This window comes from Stegodyphus dumicola, chromosome 5, assembly GCF_044657685.1.
Source record: "Stegodyphus dumicola isolate Sdum_Otavi_A_Nest chromosome 5, ASM4465768v1".
In the NCBI taxonomy this organism is placed as follows: Eukaryota; Metazoa; Arthropoda; class Arachnida; order Araneae; family Eresidae; genus Stegodyphus; species Stegodyphus dumicola.
Window position 1 is genome coordinate 6549915 of NC_140772.1, and position 22573 is coordinate 6572487.

A 22573-nucleotide genomic window follows, 5' to 3' on the forward strand; every position below is an offset into this window, starting at 1 on the left:
ATCACATTATAAATAAGAGCATAATGCTTTTAAATATATTTCTATGTCACTGAAAATTTCGAAGCTTGCGTTAATTTTTATTAAAACTAATTTTGGATTGATTCGATCGCAGTTCGAGCACAAGAAGGAAAACTTTTTCGCTTAACACTTTCCGGCACGCTACCTTTTAAAGTCGGAGTTTTGATTTAAAAAAAAAAAAGGGTAGGCTGTCTAACTAGGCCTAGAGGAGTACACAAGTAAAATTTTGTGAAGATAGCACTTATCTTTTAATTCCGTTTGCATGCCCAAAGTGGAGACACTGATTAAATAACAGCTTCAAAAAAAGTGCTGAAACGAGCATTGTTGTCAATGAACTGACCGATGAGATGCGGAGAAACAAAGAATACAGACTCTCAGCTGTCCTAGATTATCAGTGAGCCCGGTCTGGGCACACTTAGGGTTCGCCGTTTGATTTTAGGCGAGATTTCAAGGTAAAAATTTAAAACTAATATAGAATAAGGAGATTAGCATACTGCAAAAAAAAAAAAAATAACATAGAAATTACTTTTGAAACAATTCCTTTTATACCCTAAAGAAGATCTGGAAGATTTCTTTGAAAATGAGGGACTTAAAAAACTAAACTGACTGGTTTGTGTTGAGCTGCCATAAGTGCCATATGTGTTGAGCTGCTATAAATAAGGAACGCTCAGAGTAACCTATAAATCATTTTTCATTCAATTTTCTGTGCGTACAGAAGGAAATTTTTAGGTGTGTCCAGACTGGACACACTGTGCCGCAAAGGGTTAAGCAACAATATTCATATTAATACAACCAGGACATGATAAAAAATTACTACAGCATACTGAAATAACATAATAAAAAATCGCTACAGTATACTGAAATAACATAATAAAAAAATCGCTACAGTATACTAAAATAACATGATAAGAAATTTGAAATCAATCAGCACTCAATGTAGAAGAATGGTGGTGGTACGCAATAAACTTACTTAATATTTTATGTTAAATTTGCAGGCATGACGATAACTAAATATTGCTTTTCATTGCTGTCAAAGATATTAAAAAGGGTTAAGATATTAAAAAAAATAATATTAAGATATTAAAAATAAAGATAAACAAAGGCTTAATATAAATTAATTATTATAAAAGCTAAATGTAAATTAATAAAAAGGCTAATTAAAAACAATCTTGACAAATTAAATATTTAAATTTCTCACAAATATACGTTTCCCGTTTGAACATTTTAATCAACACTGTGTTAGTTAAATACAAATGCATTTTCCGAAGGTGTCACTGATATTTATCACTGAACCAACTGAGAGAACATTTAGAACTTTTGTAATTTGCATCAAAACAGATAAATTCAAAGTGTGCAATTTTGCCGTAAAAGTTTTAGATTAAAATATTAAAAAATTCAAACCAAAAAAGTTCACAATTTTTTTTTTAATTATAGCATGTTTTTTACTTTATGTGTTTTTTAAATATGTTAATTTAAAAAGGTCAAAATTCAAGTGAGTAAATTTCCACAATTTAAAAATTATAGTATGCATATTTGTCCTAAATATTTTATCTTAAAATTCTTAAAGTTAAATGGTTAAAATTACATAATTTTCATTTTAAATATTCTACTAGCCTCTTTTGCCCTTTTTTGATTCTTAAATATTCATTTCACATTTTATTTGTTTATTTTTGTTTGAAAAAACCTGAATTTCAGCTTTAAAAATATTTAAAAACTACCAATTTATATATATATATATATATATATATATATGTAATAATAAAATCACAAGAAAAAGACGGAGCACCGTAGATGCGTAGTTATCCTATATTGAAGAGGAAGTAATCTGATTGCGTCGTAAGCTAATGTGTTGACTTCGTAAATAAAACTTGGCAGTAGAAGCGATTTTAATTCCATTTTTATTTCCAATTGATATTTGTGGCCACAATCACTTGACACTCTAGTCGTGCCTTTCCGCAGAAGATTTACATTTTTGATATTGTTGGGATAGCAAGCAAGCCAGCGAAATTACATCTTGGCACAGTAGAGAGCAAGAGGTGAAGTGCGTAGTTATGAAGGATGGAAGCACGCGAAGAAGAAAGTTTTTGTTTGCAATTCGGTGATTGGTCGTCAAGAGGCATCTGGTATTAACGGTTACATAAGATCGCATGATTAATTTGAATGATGCAATGCAGATAAGTTATTACGATTTTAGAATAGAGAGGAAGAATTAATGTTTATAGTTATATTATAATTCTCATTCATACATTTTTATCTTACATATATATATATATATTTATATATTTGTTTTAAAATGCTAATATGAGCCAAAAAGTTATATATGCTTCAGAGAAATAAATACATATTCATATAAATTTCACAGCTTAAAAACCTTGAAAGTTCTGCAATTAGATAGAAAAAGGATAACTTATTTATTACATAATAGTGAAAGGTGAATGGTTTACAAACATGCAATTTAAATCAGAATCTCTCGAAAAGTCCATATCCATCATGAAATTTGTAATTGTAATAAAATTTCAGAAAATTAAAGAAAAGTCGTTTAACAAATAATTCATACTTTAAAATACAGGATTTACAAACTTATTAATTCACAGTAAGGGGAACGAAGACCATAAAAAACAACGTTTTATTCCTATCTAATACCTATAGCAAATGGTTCACTATATGCTGCTGCAATAATAATCACAAACAATTTTTGTAATTAAATAGTAACCATAACAATACGAGGTACTACGAAATCGTAGCACCCATATAATGCCATCTAGTCCAACTGTGCACAAAAATAGGAAAAACTAAAGCAAGTCAGAATTTTTCCTTGCTGTAGTATTTCGTGACCCAAAGTGGGCCTCCATTTATATCCATTTACAATAAGATTTACATTTCCATACATTGGTCAAACATTAACATTCAAGCATATCTTACTGCAAATTGACAAAACAGCAGATTGTGCTATGAAGCATTTCAACAAGGGTGTGTTCCTACGTCATAATATATATATATAAAGTAATTGAAAGTAAATTAAAAAGCCTAAAACTTGCACTAGAGCTGCAAAGTAATAAACCAATAATTCATAATAATTTATAAGAAATCTTTCCATATACCATCTCCAAGGGCTCAAAATACTATTCTAAAAAAACTTTTTTGGTTTTAAATTTTATGGTTTTAAATTTATATTCCTTGGAGATGGTATATGGAAAGATTTCTTATTATAAATGATATATATATATATATATATATATAATTGTTATTCATGATTTAATTCAAGTCCCCGTTAAACATTTTTAACAATTTACATTCAAGTTACTTTAAAACAATTTTAGAAATTGAACTTACTAACTATGGATTCACTCTTTTAAGATAATTCTACTAAAATTAATTGTAGGAGATAATATAATCAATATTTCTTTAGTAAATATATATATATATATATATATATACAATCCCTTTGTTTCAAATTATTTTCAATCTACAGCTAAGTAATGATCATTTTCGAAGCAGCTGTGTGATGCCATTTTTAATAAGCAAACTATAACTGATGATTGTATTCTACAAAACATAGAATTTGCCATTAATAAAATAAATAAACTTCGACACACTTCAATCTGCGTATCACTTCGTTTTCAATAATTTTTGTAATAACAAATTTTAAAAAGTAGGGAAGAATCGTAGTAGAGGATTCTTGGAATATTCCTATAAAATCCCAAGTATTCTGGAATCGTACTTTCTCCTCTTATACATAATACTATAAACAACTGCACATCAACAGCAAATTTCGCGAGTAGTACTGTATTTAAAAAAATGAGTTTGGACGTTGTAATAAATTTTACTCTTCGCCATTTAACGCATTTTTATTAATTCTATTCAAAAGGTGCTCACAAATTTTTCTACTTTGTCACTTTTTGGCTTTCTATGAATTATAAGCAAACTTCTGAATCATTTATACCCTCTCCCAAAACATAAATTTTTTTACACTGTTGCACTTCACTTCGTGAATTTGTAATACATTTTCTGGCATCGGTATGAAGACGTTCACGTTCGTGCACAATAAAAGAACACAACTGCACAGAAATCGCCTCTTCTTCTAATATGCACATTTCACAAAGTTTTTTTGCAAAAATATTTCTTTCTCCCCCTTAACCACAGCAGTTTTACAGAAGTTTTTGGCGCCTTTTATGTGTTCCTTTATACTTTCTACCATGTGTTGGTCTTCAGAAAAAGATGGCGACCGAAAAAAAAAGCTGGAATGATGGATAAGAAGCCACTGCTAAGTGGACTAACGGGAGCACCCGATTTGGTAAGATCACGCCACATCATCATAACACGATCGATCACATGTATGACGCCATTGACAGTTTGAACACCTGGGCGGACGATACGAGCTGGACGACCTTCCCATTCCAACAACAGTTCACCTAAATTCAAAAGATAGTTAAATATTTAGTCCATATTTAAATAAATATTTATTCATTCATTTAAACACAAAAAACATAACATTATTAAGGGAACATTGTTACATAACGGAACATTGTTATTTAAATATTAGCTTTGCTTATGGCAGAAAATTAAGATATTGATTAAACACAAAGAACAAAATGCTATTAACAGAACACTGTTAGCAGAACATTGTTACATAACGGAGCATTGTTAACATTGTTATTTATTATTTCCTTATGAAAATTAAGATATTAGCTGAATTGACAGAAAACTTGGAATATCATTAGGCTTACCAGACATCCTCTTTTGACAGGAACTGGCCCCGTATGATGATGTGGTACTTGCGTCCCAGCCAGTTATTCATATTTTCCCACTTACGTTTTAATTTTAAAAGTTCAACATACACACAACTGACATTAATACAAGCCTATGAGAGCTCACAACATTTTAGGATGCATTCTTTCTGGAACTGAGGCATGGGAAAAACGTTTTGATGGAGCAGAACCTTTTATTTGGATATACAGCAGTGAATGAACATGGTCTGCAACTGAAGCTTCGGGTGAAAGTATAAATGAAATGAAGTTCTCTCAAACAATGCAATAAGCATGGATCCTCTTTTTGATGAAGTCAATGACTGTAAAAGCTTTATTGCCAGCTAGTTGGAAAATCTGGACTGGGACAATGCAGGAAAATAAATACAGTCAAAAGTCATTAATTCGGACACCCATAATCTGGAATCCGGACCTCAAAGCTAAAAACTTTCTGCACATGCGTCGCTTGCGCGTAACACCTTTACGACTGCGCATATGCGTGTGCGCAAGCGCAGAATACGTTTACGCATGCGTGTTTAATGTATAACGGACGGTATAAGCTAAAATTATCTAATTATCTATTTCAGTTAATGTTGATGATTGCGTTGTTCCTTAATCTTCGAATTGGATCCGGCTTATTATTTTTTGCAGACTGTTAGAGCAATTTTATAAAAGTAAGCTTGAATTTTTGATTATGTCAAATAGAATTTCTGATATATATTTACTAATATGTAAAGGAGCTACAAAGCGAAAGTATGTTTCGAAGTCCATTAAACAAAAAAATGGATAAAGGCATATCCTTTGTTTATCTAAACTTTAACGTTTGTTTATCTAAACGTTGTTTATCTTCAACGCAGCAGCACGCAATGAATTGGAAGTTGATCTGTCAGTACTATCCTTATCTTCAGGGCAGATGTTTTTATTTTATTTGGCTTATAATACCTTACTAAATGTAGTATTTCATCTCGATGTACTCCGTCTTTGATATGATTTAAATCAAATTCCTCGTCATTATAATTCGCTTCCGATAGCGAAGAAAGTGACACAGAGGTTATTGAAAACGAAAAAATTTCGATTGACAAATTAGTCGGTATTCTCGACACAGCAATTATAGGACTTGAACAGCAGAACTTTGCAAGTGAACAAGAAATTATGTCTAGTTATAGAATTAAAGAGAAAGTATTATCACATAAAAAACAAAGCAACTTAAACAACTTACATTGAAATAAATGTTTAATAAAGTAAACAAATAAATATTAAGCTTTTTTTTTGTAAATTTTGATACCCTTTAGATCATAATTGTTCTTTATTTCATAAATTACGGTTTCATATTTTTAATTTTATAATTTCTGCATGCCATCTTACAAGATTTATACTGATGATCTATAATCCAGAAAAATAGATAATCCCGAATCGCCGAAGTCCCGACGAGTCCGGATTAATGTCTTTTGACTGTACTTTGATAAAAGATGGATACGTTTCAGTCATTTCAAAGCAAAAAAAAAAAAAAAAAAAAAGGCAATTCATTGCCCTATCTGATTCAAATTGCATAAAACACTTTCAGCATGGCACTAGGCGAAACAGAATTCTCACTAATGAATATAATAATAGCTGAATGAAGCTTTACTAACAGGGTTGCCACTCAAACAGGAGAATGAAATTCCTTGACTTTTCCAGGTTTTCCAGGTGTGTTTCAAGAAAATTCCAGTCTATACACGTAATGTACGTTGGCTGTGCTAAGACGTAAATTAATTATATTATTACTTGTATTGTGCAGCAAATTCACTTATTTATTAAATAAATCCCAGAGGACATTTATTCTTAATTATTCTTGGTATACTTTGTTTGATAATTTTGTTTACTTTTCCACTTAAGAAACTTCATAAAATTTAAGATATATACTGTTGTGTGCGTACGGGTTTGTTATGAAATGAATGCACAAGTCCGATGAAAAATGAACAAAAATTTATTATTATCACAACAAAAATGCTTAAATTTTCTCAAATTATCATGCAGTATTACAATATCTTACAGTAGTTATCTTTTAACTACTCAAATGTCCAATAGAACATAATTCAAAACAGCTAAAGAAAGCTAATCTACGAATTCGCTACAATCAACAAGAGCAGTTTTCTAAACAACAACAAACTAAGCAACTACTATGAACTGAGATGTTTTCCTCCTTTTATAAGATTTTAAAATCACGCGCTAGAATTTTCCAGTACTTTCTTGAAATCAAAAAGAGATATTTATTTATTTAATGCACGCGCTCTTGTATTTTCAATTTTCCGGCTTAGCTTTTTTTTAATATTCGTCAAGCGCTGCACTGCGCGAGAAATAAAACCATTTAATTTATAATTGAACTAACATTAGCTTTTTAAATACCAAATTCGTAATACTGTCGCCTTCCCAAGGACTGCACGTCCCGGGCAGTACAATCCCTGGACAGGAAGCTAAACTTACAACTGTGGCATAAAGGCATTAATAAGCATTACATTACAATAATAACAATAATAAACAACATGAACAATAAATGCAATAAATAAAACAAATCAAATGCTATGTAATCATTTAGCTCGGGGGTATAAAAGAAGTCTGTTGCAAATCGCAATATATTTGTCACCCAACTTTAGCAAACAAGTTATTTAAAAGAAATGCATTGCCACTAGCCAAATTAAATATTTACGCTGACCACGCAGCAGATTTTTCTCATTCAACAAAGCGCAGGAATTTTAATTTTCCTTTCAAATTAATTCTTATATTTTTCACAAACTAAGTGATTTAGAAAAAAGCCGAAATTCATATAAATTATCTGAACCTATGAAACAACACTAACCGAATTTATTAGAATCATATGTTACCAACAACTAACTAATTGCCTCCAATGTTTTCAAGTAATGTAGCATAAAAGTAGAGATCAGAGCTGGTTACATTTTGTACTTCTAGCTGCTTCGTATTGTAATTTTATATGGTATTAATGAATCGTATTAAAATTATGTATAGCATGTAATGGTTGTACAGTATTGTAATATTGTATTGAAATAATGTAATCCTGTGTTAATGCCTTATGTGCTATATTATACATCGTGTATTGTGTTAGTGAAGTAATGCAAGTCCCCCTTGTTGCACTGTAAGTCTTAGTTGCATATCATGTATTACATGGAGGCAGTTTGTATAGAAATGATAAGCTCAAAGTAGTATATTGATCTCTGGGTCGTGTAGCACTCTGCTAAAGGTGTCAAATGTTGTAATAGGTGTTAAATATTTTAGTCCTTTTACTCATTAGCATTGTGAATTATATCTTGTTTGATTCAATTATATATAATCAAGCATCATGTGTTGTAAAAAGTATTGTAAAATGTATGAAATGTGTCATGTGCTGTAAAAAGTTCCCAATGTTCTAAAATTTACCAAGTGTTTCTGAAATATTAGCATGTAAAAGTATAAAGTTAGTCTGAAGTGTTATGCATGTCATGTCAAGAAGTATCATTATGACGAAAACAGAACAAGAAGTAAACTGTGTAAAGAAAAACGGCTCTGTAAAGAAAAACGGCTTCTCTGTAAAGAAAAACAACTCTGTATGCCCATGTAAAAAAAAAAAAAAAAAAAAAAAAAAAAAAAAAAAGAGAGAGATTTTATTTTTATTCATTCAAAAAAAAATTTTTTTTAATTTTATTTAGTACAAATACATATCCGGAGGTCTGGGCTTTAATCTGTGTAAGGTTTAATCTCACTATCAGGCAACGAAGCTCAGTCACTCTGGCCTTCAATTATGACAAAGTTCGTCAGGGCTATATTAGCCTAAAGGATGCCTTCATGGAGGACTTTCTAAGAGAGTTTTCACCATGTTACACATGTGGTTTTCACCACGTCTACATGGCGAAAACCACAAAAACACCCATTCAGCCAGCCCATTCGCCTGGAATCAAACCCAGGTCAGATCTAACAGTGTTTGGCGTCTTTATTGCTCTGCCACTGGTGGGCCATAGCATAAAGGAATCTGCTATATTGCCACTCCAAAGTTGGCTCGCTAGGCTACCTACTGACTAATATCCTTCAGTTGGAACCTAATGCCTGCTAACTGGACCCCAGTCACTTTAGCCGCATCAGCTAGTTGCTCCAGTACGTTACCTGCTCTTTCTCACTCTTCTCTTTCATCCTACCACCCTTATTCTTCTCAGATTTGCTATTGCCAATGATTCTTCATCCTCTTTTTTACTCAGCCGTGATTTCTCCCAACACTCACCATCTCGGAACGAGGATCTCATGTTGCACTATGAACTCGCCAGCCATATAGGCTTTCCTCCTCTCCTCCCTCCCCTCCTTTCTGGTTTCCCTCAGCCTTGCTCATCATTACTCTTCTGATGTGGAGGTAGATGGTTTGTTTACCATAGGGACTCTGAAATTTTTCCTCACTGGCACTGGCATTGGCAATTCAGTTAGTTAGTTAGTTGTTGTTACAGTTAAAAGTCGTTAATTCGGACACCCATAATCCGGAATGATCTATAATCCGGACCTCAAAGCTAAAATCTTTCTGCGCATGCGCCGCATTGACGCATGCGCATAGGCGTTTTACTCGTGCGCGCAAGACATTTACCACTGCGCATATGCGTCTGCGCAAGTGCAGAATACGTTTTCGCGTGCGCGTTTAATATATAACGGACGGTATAAGCTAAAATTATCTAATTATCTATTTCAATTAATGTTGATGATTGCGTTGTTCCTTAATCTTCTAAATGGATCCGGCTTATTATATTTTGCAGACTGTAAGAGCAATTTTCTAAAAGTAAGCTTGAACTTTCGATTATGTCAAATAGAATTTCCGATGCTGGAGCTCCCAAAGGCTCTAGAAAACGAAAGTATGTTTCGATGTCCATCAAACAAAAAACGAATTGCTACAAAAAATGGATAAAGGCATATTCTTTGTTTATCTAACCGTTCCGAAATCTGTTTATCAATTTCACGCTGCTCTGCGCGGGGGGGGACGTCGCGGCGCGCAATGAACTGGAAGTTGATTTGTCAACACTATCGTTATCTTCAGGGCACGTTTTTATTTTATTCGGCTTATAATTCCTTACTAAATGTAGTATTTAATTTCGGTGTACTCCGTCTTTGATATGATTTAAATCAAATTCCTTGTCATTATAAATATCACGAATACAAATCAAATAGTTTTCTGGTTGCAATTTTCTAATTTCGGCTATGCGTAAGGTATGCTTTACGCATCCGCGCATTGAAAGAAATGTTTAATAAAGTAAACAAATAAATATTAGGCTTCTTTTTTGGTAAATTTTGATACCCTTTAGATCATAATTGCTCATTATTTTATAAATTACGGTTTCATATTTTTAATTTTATAATTTCTGCATGCCATCTTACCAGATTTAAACTGATGATCTATAATCCGGAAAAATCGATAATCCGGAATCGCCGAAGTCCCGACGAGTCCGGATTAAAGACTTTTGACTGCACCATCTCGGAACGAGGATCTCATGTTGCACTATGAACTCGCCAGCCATATAGGCTTTCCTCCTCTCCTCCCTCCCCTCCTTTCTGGTTTCCCTCAGCCTTGCTCATCATTACTCTTCTGATGTGGAGGTAGATGGTTTGTTTACCATAGGGACTCTGAAATTTTTCCTCACTTTCACTGGCATTGGCAATTCAGTTAGTTAGTTAGTTGTTGTTATAAGAGTTTGTTTAGAAAACTGCTCTTGTTGACTATAACGAATTCGCAGATTAGTTTTGAATTAAGTTTTGTTGAATGTTTGAGTAGTTAAAAGATAAACAATGTGAGATATTGTAATATTGTGCAAATATCTAGGGAAATTTAAGCACTTAGTTTTATTTTTTGTGATAATAATAAATTTCGTTCATTTTTCATCGGACTTGTGCATTCAATTCTTAAATAACCCGCTTAAATAATACGCAACAATATGTTTGAGATTTAATGAACAACTCTTTAAATGGGAATCCTTTAAGAGAATTTAAGCCTAAAATCCTTATATTGATGTCATTAATTTTAAATTAATTGCTCAGCTTTAGAGCCTTTTAAATTATGAACTTCTTATCTTCGTAGCTTAAAAGTTTAGCTGCTGATAAATTGAAGCGCATAATTAATTTTGCACCTTTTTTCATGAAACATCTGTAATAATTTCTGATTTTTTTATTAGTCCAATGGGGTTTTGTACCTAAAGGACTATTGTTTTCGTTTTGCGATTTTGCATTGAAAACTTTAAGAGGCTGTATCACTTTTTAAATCGTTGCCACCAAATACTATCGTCTTGCATTATATTTGAAGAAATTGAATAATGAAGAATCTGCATAAATGCATGTATGTTTCTCGCATTGTGATAAAACAACGGTACCTAGAGAGAAACAATGGTACCAATTTTCTAGGTACTAGAAAATTTGAATAACGTAATCTTCCATAGAATATGCGCATGTGAATGCCCTAATTTGAAATCTGTTTTATTATCGATTTCAGATATTGTAACACTTCAACAAATTTTTGATTAAAAAATTAAACGATTTTAAAGCGAGCAGTGGCAACACTGTACGAAAAAAACATTCTTATCTCCAGTGCGTGAGACTCTGTATCGGACATTCTAAAGACATGCTCATTTTAAAATTAATTTGCAACATTGCTCAGAAACAGGCTGATTTATTTACCCCTTTTGTTGCGCCAACACCCTGATAACGATAAAGCGAAAGATGTTAATTTCTTTTTTCATTTTTGGTTTGGGTATTTTTGGCCCTTCCATAGAGTTTGCCACTGTGGTTCTGGCTTTTATTTTTTGCACCTGATTTATTCCGAATTGAATGTAGGATAGATTTTAAACGTAAGGGGCTTTGTACCTGAAGGACCATTGTTTTTATTTTGGCATTTTACGTCGAATCACTTTTCAAATTGTTGCCACCAAATACATTATAAAATTGGTGCCAAAATTAAATAATTGCCCTCCATTATATTTAAAGAAATTAAATAATGAAGAATAATGCTATCTGCAGCCATCCGCTTTTGAATAAATGAATCCTACTACGAATATGGGCATCTGAAAGCCCAAATTTGGAATTTGTTTTATGATCGATTTCATATTTTGTAAAACTTTAACAAATTTTTGATTAACAAACTCAATGATTTAAAAACCAGCGATGGCAACACTCTTGCCGGGGGGGGACCTTTTTATCTCCAGTGCTGTAAAATTGGATGGCTGTAGATAGCGTTGTTTTATCACACTATGTATCGGAAATTCTAAAGATATGCTCATTTTAAAATTATTTTGCGACATCGCTGTTGAACTGAATTTTATGGTTTAAGTGCAAAGAACATGTTATGTAATAAATAAAGGTAACACACAAAACGTTAAAAAAATGCCCCTTTGGACATAATTTAAAATTGAAACCTTTCAGATTTTTTTTATTTTAAAATATTTTCTTGTTCATGTATAATTATATTTTCTGTTTTAAAAGAAAAACTATGAGACTATATATTGTTATGAAATGTACAGGCACGGTAAGATGGCTTTGCAGTTTTAGAGTTGCCATAAAATAGCAAGGAAGGCAGAATTGCCACATTTGGCAAGAAATCGCCCATTTAGCAGCAAAATTGGTGATATGCCTTGGACGGATTGAGAACCTTCTGGAACGAATTCTTACTGGTTTAGCCCAGAAAAATCTCGAACACAAACCAAAAGCTATATAAACCCTGCTGGTCTGCAGTCAGTTAGTGGGTCTCATCTAGTTAGTCCATGTGGAGACGATCGATTTCACAGCAGGCCAGCGAGTGCGGAGTGGGTCGTCGAGTGCATCAATGAGTATCTTGGTGTATCACGGTTAGTGCATCGTTGAGAGAGTGTGTTAAGCTCCAGGAACGACTGAACCTAAGAGTCGGGAGCTGTGCTCTGTGTGTCGTCGAGTGCATCGCGAGTTGTAGTGTGGAGAGTCTCGAGAGTACGTGAAGTTCCGAGAACGACCAAGAAGAGTCATGAGCTTTGCAGCGAAGCTGTCTCCACTGTTATTGCATGACAGTGTGAAGGCTGTGTCGCTGATTGTTCCAGTGTGTTTAGAATAGATCTTGGACAACTGTAAAAGGGTTTTGGAGCTGTCCTGATTAACATTGGTAAATAAAGTGTGTTTCGATACTTCACCAAGTGTCGTCGTTATTCACTCCAAATCTATGAACCCCATAAAAACATGAAGGAAGAAAATACCGTAAGAACTAGTGTCAGAAAAAAATGTAACAATATTAATTAGAACAACAACCAGAAAATCTTGCTAAACGGGGGAAATTAAAGATTATGAATAAATAAATCTTCTCAAGACCTGTCTTGTATGACCCTATATGAAAATTACCAGCACTCTTGAGAGTCTATATAAACATCATTATTGAATGTTCTTTTTATAATGTCCACTTCCGAAGAATACTATAATCTGAAAGCGTATTGGTTGTTTCGGAGAGTATTCAGTAGATTTGCCAGATTATAGAAGTGTTTGTTGAATATCGACATGCGATAGAAGTTAAGAGGATTAAATAAAATATTTTCTGAAAGGAGAAACAAAGTTCGATACAGACCAAACACCAAAAAAGATCATGATTAGGGCTATTCGTTTAAAAAAAAGATCATTTGTCGAAAATAAAGACATTATTTTGAGAAAATGATGAAAAAGTGTCATTATAAAGCTTTTATTCAAACTGTGTAACGAAAAATGAACGTTGTACAAAGCAAAATTTATACCTTTCTTAAAGAAAACAATGCATGAAAATGTATGAAATATGTGGAAGAATGGAATGAATGTGTTAAATGTATGAATTATGTATTTATAAATTTATGGATATTCGAAATTAACTGGGAGGTAAATTGCGTGTACTGCCGGTTTGTCATTTGGTACCCTGCATAATGCCCAAGGAAATGTACGAAATATTAATCATTTCTACACTGTCGGCCATTTTTTGGCATCCTATAAAATGCCTAGGTATTCTATACAATGACAGCTTTTATACATTGCTGGTAGCATCCAATGTACAAAAGTATGTTGAATAATTGTCTGTATTTAATTAATAAATTTCTATACAATGCATCATTTCCTCGCATTCTAGTAAATGAAACAAAATAGAAAATCCATATCTTTAATCATTTATATGAGTGTTGCTATTTATATAGCTGGCATAATAAAGGAAAAAAAACAAATGTTTATAATCGAAATTGGTTTTACTGTTTTTCAAAATATTCTCCATGAAGATCAATACAGTTTTGCATGTGATTTGAATGCATCAATAGCTACTTCGGGTGTCGCAAATCGCTGGCTACGTAATTTATTTTTAATATGCGGGAATAAAAAATGTCATTGGGTGCCGAATAAGGCCTGTATGGCGGGTGACCCATCAAAAATTCTTTTGTTTGAGGCAATGTGCAAGAGCTCGCACTGTCATAATAAAGAATGTTTCATCTCTTCTGCTTTTTTCGAATTTCTCTGATGACTTCTGGCAAACAAATCATTGTGCATCATTCAGAATTGACCATCATGCGTTGCTCTAACGCCACTGTCGCGACGTGATTGGTCATGCCAAAGAAATAGGCAACCATTTGCTTTTTGTTGGATTTCGCACGTCTTGGAAGACCAACACAGTCGACTGCTGTTTTGTTTCACACTCACGTGCAGATGTTATACACAGCATCTGACATGCCTTGAACAAATCAGCATTTCCTTGCACCAATCGACACGATCCTTCTTTTGAGCGTTTGTCAGATTAGGTGGAATCCAACGCGAACAAATCCATTTCACGGCCATATATTTTCATCTAATATATTATTATTGATGTTTGTCATAGTAATCATGTCATACTAATGCCCAAAGATGCCTCAATCTCACATTATGTCTTATCAGATCACGCACAGCAACGATATTTTCTCGCAGAACAACCGATTTTGGATGGCCCTCATGAAGTTCCTCCTAGAGCGAACGTCGACCACGATTGAATTCGTTATACAGTACAAAGTCCTTAATCCAGACTCATCGGAACTTCAGCGATTCTGGATTAGGGGTTTTTCTGGATCATCAATTTAAATCTGGTAAGATGACATCCAGAAATTATACAATTAAAAATATGAAACCGTAATTTATGAAACAAAGAATAATTACGAACTAAAGGCTATAAAATTTTACAAAAAATCAAAGCTAGTAGTTATTTGTTTATGTTATTAAACATTTCTTTCAACGCGTGCATGCGTAAAGCATACAAAAAAAATGTTTGTGGCTGTGATGTCCGGATTATAGATCATTCCGGATTACGGACTTTGTACTGTACCAGTGTTTTATAGTGCTGTTGAATAGTGCTTTATAGCTGTATGAAGAATTAAGTTCATCGAAGCTCTCTTGATAATCCACATCAAAAGTTATGAAATATAATCACACGATAATGTACACGAGTCCATTCCATTTTTTTGCCAGAGATGAATTTTCAATTTACTGTAAATAACACAAATCACGCTTAAAAATATCAATCTTTCGATTGGAATCGTCTGCGCTTAACAATACTTACTATTGCCAAGGCCTTAGCAACCTTCGTACAAAGAAACATTGAAAAATGCAAACTTGGAAACTTCAGTATGAATGGTACTTGCGACAATCTCCTTTTCTTTTCATTCTGAAGGAACTGCCAGACGGTGATGTCTATGATCATGAGAGGACTCTCAATGAGATGTACAGCACCATTCTTGACGTGGATGTTTGGTTTCAGTATCTTTGCCATCACCACTCCTTTCTTGTGCCTGTATTCACTGTGGGTGGTGCTACTCTGAGCATATACTGGAAGTAAAAGGTGCAGATTGAATATAGATATAGGTAGATGTATAGGAGACAACAATTATTTACGAAATGGTGAAGCAGGTGTTGTTTCCATATACTACCTATCCCAAAACACTACCACCCCACTATGATCTCTAGAGCTCGCAAAAAATAAATCTTTCATTCATTCCACACTGCCAGCCCTAAAACAGCCAAGGACTCATTTAGAATCCAATCCACGTACTTTATTGGTACATATTATCACGCAGATATATATTTAGCATTATATACATGATATTATTACATTATAATCTGGCTGAAAATTTGCTTGCATTAATTTATATACTGAAATCTAACGTGAAATGTCAGCAGCATAAGTAACACAAAAGCCTACAATTTGACGGTTTGAAATCTTTGAAAGCACACACAGATTTGCATTTCTACAATGTGAAACTTGTAACTGAGAAACGCACATTGATTTTTTTTTTAATTATGAGAATTCTTTAATCGCACAGATTTGTATATTAGAAAGAAAGAATATTATGGTGCTCAAAAGGGGGCGAAGTGCAAAAATTAATAACTTGTTAACTGAAAAAGCTCCTATTTTTAGGTACCAGTCGGCAAATAACTATAGTCTTTTCCAGTGCACTGCCTCATAAGTTCAACTGGTTCGCACGTCCAGCTACCAACTGGAAGATTCACCGTTCGAATCCCACTCAGTTTATTTCTTATGTTTCTTGTTCTAAAATATTTCGTTGATGATATAACTCTAACAGAAGCTCCTCATTCCAGGAATTAATATAAAATTGCCAAAAATCATGAACCTTAATATTTCAGAACTAAAGGATAAATTAGAAAACAAAAGAACTCAGTAAAATGCATCCTGTAAGGTATATAATATACAGTAATTTAATTAAAATTCAGAAGGCTGCTATCGAGATACAAGGAAAGTTCGATTTTATAAGATGAAGGGCACATTTCTGAAGTCGCACATTTGAGAACATGAAACGCGTGACTTATGGTTGGAGATATAGAAAAGTCTGTTTCTTTGAATTCGGCGATTCTAAACACGATTTTGACATGAATCAGAGAACTTATTAAGGAGGTCTAATCATAAAAAATAGTTTTTTTTGGGGGGGGGTCTAGATGCAGTGGATTGTTGCCACATTATCAATATCTAAGTAAAAAGTATTTCTAAGCCTTGGGCATTTTTCTCAAATTCACATTTTAAATACCTTATGCCGCAGTACAAAAGAAAATTTCTATGCAGCTTCTCTTTGTGCAGTCATGCTAAATAGTTAATTGGCTGTACGTTTACAGAAAATCAATATTGGTTATATTAAGAATATCTATTTTTTTGGGGGGGGGACTGGGTTTTTGACTTGAATCAAATAACTTATCATGAAGATCTAATCATAAAAAATAGTTCTGATAATGTTTTTTGGCCTGGATGTAAATTAAATACAGTGGATTGTTGCCACGTTATCGATATACAACTAAAACGTATTTTGAAGCCTTGAACATTTTCCTCAAATTCATAATTTGAATACAGTGACGTAGCTAGGGTGGGGCAAGGAGGGACATGTGTCCCCAGGCACAGCATCCAAGGGGCGCCAAATTGATGATACGGAATATTTTAATGAAATGTTTTCCATTCTTGACACACAGAAAGGGGTGCAAATTCTTCAGTTGTCCCCGGGCACTGGAAACTCTGGCTACGCCCCTGTTTGAATACCTTACACTGCAGTATGAAAGAAAACTTCTATGCAGCTTTTCTTTGTGCAGTCAGGCTAAATAGTTAACTGGCTATATTTTTACAGAAAATCAATATTGATTACTTTAAGAATTTCTAATTATTAGAATGGATTTCTAACATTTCTTGGCGAAGGATTTGGTACCTTGAAGCTAAAATTCTTTGCATTTGTAATGAACTCTAGACAAGGAATTCTTAAACTTTTTTCGATCACGACCCCTTTTATCAACGAGATTCTTTCGCGACCCCCAGGACCCCATAATATTTACGAAAATTTTCTGGGACCCCCATAAGCATTGCGCAAATCTGACACACACGTGTGTGAAACTATTAATTTTTTCACTTGTGCTGTAATATAATATTGCAGTTTTGGGTCATTAAGTTTAATTTCTAATTTTAAGATATAGAACAATGTGAAAATTTTAAACAAGTAACAGACGAAATGACAGCATCACGTGCAAAGTAAAATGAACGTTTCTATTATAAAAAGAATGTGTCAACACTTTTTTTTTCTTTGTCTGTATTGTCTTATCTTTATCTATTTCAGATACATTGTGTAAAAATATTTGGTAATTTTAAGATTGTTATAATTTAAAGAAACATCAAAACTGCTAAATTTTTTGGCGACCCACAGTTTAAGAAACACTGCTCTAGACAGTATTCCATAACCCTAGGTGGCAGCCAGGCTGATCCGAGGTACTGCACCTGCGCGAGTGTGTTCGACACTGGGTCTCTAAGAGAGACATTGGAGCTACAGTGTTCTTCTATGAAGGTTAGGTATGACGAATGCCATTATGGCCCGCTTTTGTCTTCTCCTCATATGTCACCAACTCAGAAATCTATTAATGTTTCTAAAGGCATTCAAATAAAAATCAATAAAAGTTTATTGTTGCCTGCAAATTATTATGCAACACAGTTTCCCTGTACATGCTGTATGACTTCCGATGAACTTCAAACATAGTGGCCTATGGCAAAGCGAGATATAATTTCTACATATAATAAAAGAAAGAGTCTGTCTGTGTGTGTGTGTCTTTCATTCACGCTGCGCGTAAGCTGATAGACCCACGGCTATGAAATTTGGTACATAGGTGCATCTAGACAAGAGCCAGTGCATGTCGAAGCGATTTTTTCGAAATTCAAATTCGAATTTTTTTTTATTTTATGTTTTGTGACAAAAATCGCATCATTTTGAGACATAATAGGCTTTAGGAAAGGGAGATTTTACTCTACACACTCCATTTTCACATCGTCATGAAACATAGGCACTTAGCTATTTTAAGAACTTAAAATAAATTTCGTGTTTCAATAAATGGATTAAATACGAATTTATTTAACAAAAACACCTTTTTAACGGGATTTTTTCTAAAAAAGTTTATTTTAAAAAATGTACAGATTATTTTTCTTTGATTTTTGGATACATTAAACTTTCATCCTTGTGACTGCTTTTACAAAAAGAATTTTTGAAAAATGATAATATTTTGTCTGTTTAAAATGTTTTTAAATGAAGCTTCCGAGTACACTTCTCACATCTCACATCTTTAAAAATGTGATTTTGGCAACAATTTTCCCGTCTTATTGTTGTTGATAGATTTTTGATGAAATCGCATCATTTTGAGTAGTTTTATTCTTTTAGAAATATGGGTTTGGCAACAATTTTTCACATTATTTCTTATGTCACTGTTTTTAAGAAATTGGCATATTTTATTGTCATTTATATATATATATATATATATCAGTGGGTCTTAGCAAGACCCACTGAGTTGTTCTTTTCTCAATTTTATTTTATATTGATTATTAACTACAGGTTTTCTTACAGTTTCATAAAATCTACAGTTTTTAAAAATTAAATTGTTAATCTTTAAGCTTGCAGGCCCAGCCCGAATATGTTTGTATTTTAAGGACTAATAGCTCATCGCTATTTATTTTCGTTTTGATTTTAATTTTAGACTAGATTTAGAAAGTTTGATTTTGATTTACATATTTTAACACCTTAATGTGTCTTTCTGAGCGGACGCGTCGGGAAATTGGAACAGAGAATTGAGACTATTAAAATTTCCAAGACACTTTGTCAAAAATTTTTTAGCGAAAAAGTTTCAATTGTCTGTTTCGGCGAAACGCGTAATGGGGTTAGCTTGATTCGACGTTCAAATAATTGAAATTTCCCTTGAAAAGCCTGTTTGGATGTCGAATTGGGCTAATTTACCATTTTCCGCTTACTTTTTAACTTTTTCTGTTATTTAATTTTATTGTATTTATGTTTTACATGTCTAATGATTTGCTTTTCATGTGTATTAATTTTTGAAAACGTCTTTAACCTTTTGGAGCAGCAGCTCTTGGTAACTTTTAGGCGAGCTTTCTACAATTTATATATATATATATATATATATATATATGTGTGTGTAATAATAAAATTCCATAGTCAAGAGTACACTTAAAATTCTAACTGTATGTTCTTTTCATTTTTATGGCGACGTTCTCTTATTTGAAAGTACGTGGAATTAAATCCACAGCCCCATAGTCAAGTTGTTTTTCCCGCCTTTTCTACACATACAGTTATAGAATGTTCTCGAGTTATTTAAAGCGATTTGGATTGGCTGACGAGGCTGACGTCATTTCTTGGAAGCTCCGCCTTTCCAGAGGTTATAAAAAGACTTGCAAAAGGAATATCGGAATAATTTTCTTTAATGCAACAATGCAGTAAACTTCATACAAAAAGTTATTAGTAATTCTTTTTATTTACTGCAGAGATATGAATTTTGTAACTGCTATTTCTCCTGAATAATAAATAATGGATCCTGTTTTTTAAACTTATAGTCTGATTATTTAAGCTACGACTGCATTTATGATTCTTCAGCATTCTATTTATTCCGGACAAAAGCTGGTACATCATATATATATATATATATATATATATATATTGTAGAAGAAATTATTGTAGTGGAAGAAATATTGTAGTGGGCTTGCTAAAAAGTTACCAGGAGCTGTGGCTTTTTTGCTTATTTCATTGCTTGTAAGATATTGAAAAGTTTTGCATGATTTTTTCTCTTCAACAGAAAGTTGGTTAATTTTTTTATTAGGATAATTAATGTTTGTATTAAGAGATACAGTCAAAAGTCGTTAATTCGGACACCCATAATCCGGAATGATCTATAATTCGGGACCTCAAAGCTAAAAACTTTCTGCGCATGTGCCACGTTGACACATGCACATAGGCGTTTATGCGTGCACGTAAGACCTTTTACCACTGCACATATGCGTGTGCGCAAGCACAGAATAGGTTTTCGCGTGCGCGTTTTATGTATAACGGACGGTATAATCTAAAATTATCTAATTATCTATTTCAGTTAATGTTGATGATTGAATTGTTCCTTAATCTTCGAATTGGATCCGGCTTATTATTTTTTGCAGACTGTAAGAGCAATTTTATAAAAGTAAACTTGAACTTTCGATTATGTCAAATAGAATTTCCGATTCTGGAGCTCCCAAAGGATCGTACAAAACGAAAGTATGTTTCAATGTCCATCAAACAAAAAGTGGAATTGCTGCAAAAAATGGATAAAGACATGAAGAATGTGACAGAGAGGTTAGTGAAAACGAAAAAATTTTGATTGACAAGTTAGTCGGTATTCTCGGCACAAAAATTAACGGGACTTGAACAGTGGAACTTTGTAACTGAACAAGAAATTGTGTCTGTTTATAGAATTAAAGAGAAAGTATTATCACATAAAACAAAGCAACTTAAAACAACTTACATTGAAAGAAATGTTTCATAAAGTAAACAAATAAATATTAAGCTTTTTTTTTTTTTTTTTGTAAATTTTGATACCGTTTAGATTATAATTGTTCTTTATTTCATAAATTAAAGTTTCATATTTTTAATTTTAGAATTTCTGTGTGCCATGTGACTGATGATCTATAATCCGGAAAAATCGATAATCCGGAATTGCCGAAGTCCCGACGAGTCCAGATTAACGACTTTTGACTGTATAGCTTATTTCATTGTGATTTTTTTCTCTTAAAAATATAAGATAAAATATCATTAATTATACTTTGCTTTTCAGAATTTTTTGTTTTTTTGTATTCTTTTATGTTATTTAACTCATTTCACTGCTTTTAAGATATTGAAAATTATTTAGTGATTTTTTTAGGAAACAAAGTTCTTAAGATTTTGCAAAGAGAAGTTGGTTAATTTATTTATTAGGATAATTAATATTTGTATTAAGGGATATTGCTTATTTCATTGTAATTTTGTTATACGTAATAACTTTATTTTATGAAGTTGTTCTGCAGAGTAAAATTTACGCAGTATTTAAATTTAACATTTGGTGTTTCCTTCAGCCATTTTTCCGGTACATTTAAAAGCCAGACGAAGGCTGGCAGCGAAGCTGCTAGTACAATAAATAAATGATTCCTCCGATAATGCAAATCAAGGAACTGGAAGTTCATGACAAGAATTAAATTCAGGCAAACTAAATCATATCATGTGACAAACAGAAAATACGAGTAATCCGTATAGCCAATTTCTCCTCATTCTTACTTCAGAATTGAGTTCCCTTCTGCTGCAACAATGATAGTACCATCCATAGCAATTTTCTCAATATTAACTATACAGATTTCCAATACATCATACTGCAGGATATGAAGATTGCATTAAGATGCTCTGATGTTAATTTCTAGCATCAAGATGCTATTTTATTTGAATGTATGTTTCCTCCAGAATATGTTTGAGAAAACTGGCAGCTATAAAATTTTTTAAATAATTAAGGTTCATTCTTTTAAGTATACAGTAAGTGGTTCCTTTAAATTGGCATGAAGTCTAAGGCCTGACGCAGATGCAGTGTTTGAGGATTAGATTTTGTGGTAAGTTTTATTTCCAGGTTGTGCTTTAAGTTAAGCAATTAAGATACACACTCTAACATCCTCTATGTTTCCTCTTCATATTATCTTTAAATTTCTGTATGTTTTAATTTTTGTAAGATGACAACATAGGATTGTTGCTCAGCAACAACTGGTAACTTGAATTGATGAAAAATAAATGAGTTGTGTTCTTTTTCTCAAGTCATCCTGTCATCTAATTTTATTCATTTAAAGAGTTAAAAGTTTATTGCAGGTAAAATATTAACATAAAATGCCCTCTTCAACACTTTTCTGCTATATTAATTATTCCACAAACAAAGGTATGTAATAAATACAATAACATTTTTGTAATTCAAAAATATGCATACATGGTAAATATTTGTTTAATTTTTTTCAGCTTATTTTATTTTTAACT

General features: G+C 32.7%; 1 long non-coding RNA gene across 1 annotated transcript in view; it reads right to left on the reverse strand.

Annotated features, from left to right (window-relative positions):
• Positions 1–713: 713 nt before the first annotated feature.
• LOC118180138 (uncharacterized) overlaps positions 714–22573 on the reverse strand; it is a 59727-nt gene continuing 37867 nt past the window's right edge. The window contains exons 4-5 of the long non-coding RNA XR_015041077.1: positions 15304–15569; positions 714–4430 (exon numbers count right to left, since the gene is read on the reverse strand). This is a non-coding gene — a long non-coding RNA (uncharacterized LOC118180138). The remainder of the gene's footprint in view (positions 4431–15303; positions 15570–22573) is intronic.